This window comes from Solanum tuberosum, unplaced genomic scaffold, assembly GCF_000226075.1.
Source record: "Solanum tuberosum cultivar DM 1-3 516 R44 unplaced genomic scaffold, SolTub_3.0 scf00324, whole genome shotgun sequence".
NCBI lineage: Eukaryota > Viridiplantae > Streptophyta > Magnoliopsida > Solanales > Solanaceae > Solanum > Solanum tuberosum.
The window spans coordinates 700,048-705,684 of record NW_006239247.1 but is presented as its reverse complement, the minus strand read 5'-3'; the positions used below and the strand labels follow the sequence as shown (position 1 = coordinate 705,684).

Sequence of the window (5,637 nt, the reverse complement as noted above, 5' to 3'; positions counted from 1 at the left end):
TTCTTCCTTGAGTTAGAGAGAAATATAGAGAGAAAGACTTTGGAAATTCTAATTTGAAGAATATAGTTATAGCCCTCAATTAAATGATCTAATATACATAAAATAATAAAAACAACTTAAAATAAATGCCCAAACATTTAATTAGCCAAGGGGGAAATTTACCAACCCTTTATACAAGTTTATCAACTACTAACACGCATGTGAAGCTCTAATTATCCTATTTCATTTTAAGGGTCGTTACAGAATTTATGTCTTTTCCCTAAATATAACTATGTAGCAGCTTCAGCTCGCAACCACAGGGGCTGTGCTATTCAAAGGGTTAGAAGTAAGAAAATGTTGGAAGAGATGGCCTTGAGCCTGTTTTGGGTTCTATTAATTAATAATTAGATTGTGTCAGGTCACTGAACTTAGAGTAGGAAATTCCAGTGAAAGCTTCATCCTAAGAGGACTCAAGAAGAGCAAGAACATCGAGGCTAAAGAAAGTGAAAGAAGTAGAATCAAGCCATTCATCTGAAAAAACTTTTTGCTTTATTTAAAACTTCTCGAACTAGAAAGAGAAGCCCTTTTCAGCAGGCTTCCAGGTTCACAACTATACTCGTCTCTTACTTTCCCAGCGGAAAGCCAGATAGAACTTTGACTAGAGCAAAAACCCAGAGATTGACTTTAACTGTAGTGCAATTTATCTCCTAAAAAATATAAATATGAAGGAAAAAATAGTATCGTTCAGTCACTATTTGTTATTTTTGTTACTAGTTGTTTTTGTTACTATCTACATCTATTGTAACTTTATTATGTTTTTTTCTAAACTGTTTTTGTTTTAGAATCAGGGGTTTATCAGAAACAGTCTCTCTACTTCATCTCGGAATCAAAGATAAAATGTGCATACACTCTACCCTTCTTAAACTCCACTAAAACTACACAAATATGATATTGTTGTTGTTGTTGGGTCAAGTAATATGAAAAGGAGCCAACCATTTGAATTTTTATTTCTTTCGCAATTTAACAGTAAAGATATTTTTTGCACTGTCCATCATTTTATATTTTTGATTCAAATTAATATGACTAATCTTCATAACTAAATAAAATTAGATTAATTCAATATTTTAAATTATAAAATACTGAACAAGGTAAAACACAAATGAATAAGGTACCTATGACATTCAAAAACAATCAATTTGCTACAATGAAATATTGCAATTACAAAATGCAAGTGTCATAAACATAATATAATAAAAGAAAGCAAGTAAAAAAAGAATGATATGGTTTTTTCAACAAAAAATCAAAAGTTGCACATCCTCTTACAAAATAGCATTACAAGTGCACCAAAATACTGGAAAACTTCTTCTTTTGCAAGTATTACAGCAATGGGGGAAAGAACTGAGGTTAAATACAATGTTTGTTTTGATTGTTACTTCAATTCTATTATCATATCGTTTAAATTCATCGTTAGGTAACGACGAAAAAACTCATTTGATGTAACGACCGATTTGGTGTGATCGCGTCATTACCTTAATATCTTCTTCTCATTTTGTCTTTATTTATTATTTAATAATCACATTTCAATCTTTTATCATATCTTTTTATAATAGCTCTACCCCTTAAGCTACTTTTCTTGCAGGTTTATCACTCAAATTATGGAACGACGGAGAACAATACAATCTATCCAAACATTGTATTCATTAAAACAATACAGTACAATACAATACAATACATTATGATAATAATACGTAACAACCATCCAAACAAAGCATAAAACATACAATTTAAAATGTGAAATGAAAAATGAAATAAAAAGCAAAAAAGTACTTGCAATATTATTTCTTACAAGATTCTTTAAGGAGGTCCTACATAGAAGTCCTCTGGCTCTCAAGAATAGTTTAAATTGCAATGGAGTTCACAAGCAGAGCAATAATGTGAGGTTTTAGGACTTTCTCCGGATGTGTGTATCCATCTTGATTGTGCTTGTATGTCACATCAATGATACGAACAAGATTGAGAATACGAGTTAAAATTTCTGTAGAGACAGGAACCGGCCTAAGAATTCCTTCATTAACATCCTTCCATGCTGTCTCTCCCATTTCTTGAAATTTATTCATTGCCTCTTCTGTTGATACACCATAATCTCTCATGTAACACTCGATTCCCGTTGCAATTTGTCCCCTCCCTTTCTCAACCTCGTATGTTGCTATGTCATCAGTAACGCGACACAATGTTACATTAGCTTCAAGAATTTTAGGATTCGTTGACAACCACTCGAAATCTTGCTCTGTAGCTGACTTCATGCCTAGATACGCCGCTGTTGTGAGCAAGTAATAAGTGCTAGTTACTAAAGCATTGCTTAAGTACTCGGAAACAGAAGGCATATGTCCTTCAATAAACCATTTGGCCTCGACGTTATAGCTTCTCACTATCTCTTTCATCTGTGAACACAAAACATATGAAAGTTAGAAATGGAAATATGTAATTCGATATTTAGGTAACTCAAACATACTCTTTCTTTCGCGTGATAGACAACATGAGATCTTCCATCACTAGACAATTCCTTTTCGTAATCATCAAAAAGATCAAGAAGAGCTTTATAGCTGATTTTCATGTAATCAGGGAGACGATCAATTTCGTTGATATCCCATCTATATGATAACAAAGAAATTATGAATTAATTATTATACATATTAAGAGAGTGTAAAAATATAATGAGCAAGAGCCATCTTATACCTTTGTATGGCATCAGTGTATTTTTCAAGTTCTTTAACTGTACCATACGCATCAAAAGTGTCGTCAACAATTGAAACCATAGCAATAGTCTTGGTAAGCATAACGCGAGCTTGAGAATATTGAGGCTCAAAATACACTCCTATTGTCCAAAAATAACATTCAACTACTCTGTCTCTAGCATATGGAAGCGTTGTCACAAAATCCAATTCCTTCCACCACCTTGATACTTCAGCAAGTTCTTGTTTGTGAAGCATTTGGAGAAAGTTGAAATCCAATTTGGCAAATTTTGTTTGTGAAGCATTTGGAGCAAGTTGAAATCCAATTTGGCAAATCTAAGTAACGCATCGTTCTTTAATTCATCCTTCTCGTAGATTGAGGATATGAAGAATCGTGTCTCTACTCGAGGAATTCCCTTGTGCAAAGATTGCTCAAGGGCATGTGTCACTTGCTCTTTAAGAGGAGAGTTCAAATGTGGAGCCGCGGACTCAAGATGAGTAGTGGAGAAATTGAGTGCATTTTCTAAAATGTCTTCACCATGAGTCCTTACATGTGAAGCTTCGTATAAACTCAAAAATCCTAACACATCATCATCACTAGAACGCGACACCTTGAAATTTCCATTCCCATCTTGAAATTTGCTGAAAAATTCTGTTTTTTTCAAAGGAAGAACACATGCGATTAGGCTTCTTTCAAACATACAACGATTATAAACAACATCAAACGCGTACTCCATAATGGACTTACCGGGAGAGATGTTGTAACCGTGTTGCCTTAGCAATCGAAATTGAAGTGCAAAAGTGGATAAATCACTACAGTCATCACCTCAAAGTTTGCATTTTCATTGTAAATTCGATCCAATATCTCATCGATTTCTTTCTCATAGTGGTACGCGATGCCAAGACGTTCAATAACATCAATAAAATTCAATTTCTCAACCAATTTCCTTCCAGTAATAGCTAACAACATACTCCTTGTTTCTTCCTTCAATGCTTCAATCTCTTGAGCATATTTTTGTGCAACCTATAAACGTGCCCAAAAAAAAATTAATCAAATTACATTTTCCTACATATAAATACACAATAAAGATCGAAAACATAATAGATCATGTATATATGTAACACGAAACTATATATATACATACATGATTGTCGATGGAGAAAGAAAGGAAACGATCGCCCCATAGACTAGGAGAGAAGTTGGCCACGGGCGAACAATCTCTTCTTCTTCTTCTTCAATATGGTTAACAAATGCAGCCATTGCTAATAATGAGAGTTTTGTTGTTGTTGTTTTTGCTATTTTGAGGAATAACTCAATGCAAGCTGAAAACTGATGACTTAAATGGAAGAAAAAGGCAACAAGTATTTATAGCCATCTTTTTCTATAACCAAACCAATGGAAAAGAAAAAATAATCGTTAGTTTGGTTGGTTTTTTCGGTTTGAAAGTAATAAATTTATTGAGGCATACGCATCTCGATAAACACACACCTAGCACATGAATAATCATAGGAAAACTAATGTGGATTCAATTATTATTACACGAACAAAGTGATTCAATTAAGAGTAACTGTGAATATTTGATGTGAGGTAGGATAGGTAAAGACTAAAATAATGGATTTCATTGGACTTGCACTTAAGATTTTAATAGTTGGCCTAAAATTTTATTGTTGGGCTTAAGAAAATGATGAAGTTAAAGAATTAAGTTAATAAAAATTTAACAAAATATTTATATTTTACTAATAATATATAAATAATTATAAAATTTCTCGGTTCGATTTGATTACTTTTACGGTTTTTTAGTAAAATCAAAACAAATCAATTAGTATAGGTTTTCAAAATTTAAAAATCAAACCACACCAAATATCAATGTTTTAAATCAGTTTAATTCAAATTAGAATTCAAATTGATTTTTTAATCATAACTATGAACAACCCTAATTAGAGTTGCCCTACTTTGACAATAAATTAGCTAGAATCCACCAAGGCAGCACATATTTTGATTTCTTTAATTAATTAATTTCATCCTTGTATTAATGTCTTCTATTGATTTTTTTATCATTTTTTTTAACTTTCTTATTTATTTTTTAAAAAAAAGATGATTGTGGGACAGCCCCAAAAGAATGTTACGACCAATTTGTCCATAGAGGCGGATAGCTAGAGTTTTAGTTACAGATTCGACAAAATTTATAGCTTAATTTGGTTTAAATTATATATTTAACGTTAAGAAAAAAAAATTGTTTACAGTAAGATTTTCCTTTTTTTTTTATCAAAATAGGCGGTATGCAATATTCTCTTCTTTTTTTCTTTTCAAATTTGCAGAGTATGCAGTATTCTCTTCAAAATGTGCAGTATAGTATTACTTTTTAAGTTAGGTCAAAATTCAGATCAGCTATTTTTAAGTTAGGTCAAATCAACAATTTTTAAGTTAAGTCGAAATAAGTAATTATTATAGTGTAGTATAATACGAATACAGTGTAATATCAACTCACATATCTCTTTTTAATTTTTAATTTGTAATTTACAAAATATGAAAATACTAAATTCTTTTTTACTTTTTAACTCATTTGAATGGTCAATTTATTATTATACAATTTATAGTGTAGTATAATACAAACAATATATTTAAAATGCAACAAGACAGATTAAATGCATATCAACATGTATTTAAAAACGATCTATTATTATATTAATAACAAGACAGAAAATTATATTCATCTTAAAAACATAAACAATATATTTAAAATCGAGTAGAAAATTGTGCCTTTGTGTGACCCGTTTCCTTGCAAACACTTGTAACATCCGACAATTTGAAATAGTTTTGAAGAGGCTTAGAATTGGAAATTTTCATTTTGGAGAGAATTTAAGAATCTGGAAATTTTTTTGGCTAAGTATGGAAAATGTGAATTTTTGGCCAACTTTGAACAGC

The 5,637-nt window shown here is 31.3% G+C and overlaps 1 pseudogene; it reads right to left on the bottom strand.

Moving 5' to 3' along the window:
• Positions 1-1,755: 1,755 nt before the first annotated feature.
• LOC102595165 (vetispiradiene synthase 2-like) lies at positions 1,756-4,028 on the bottom strand (annotated as a pseudogene).
• Positions 4,029-5,637: the final 1,609 nt, after the last annotated feature.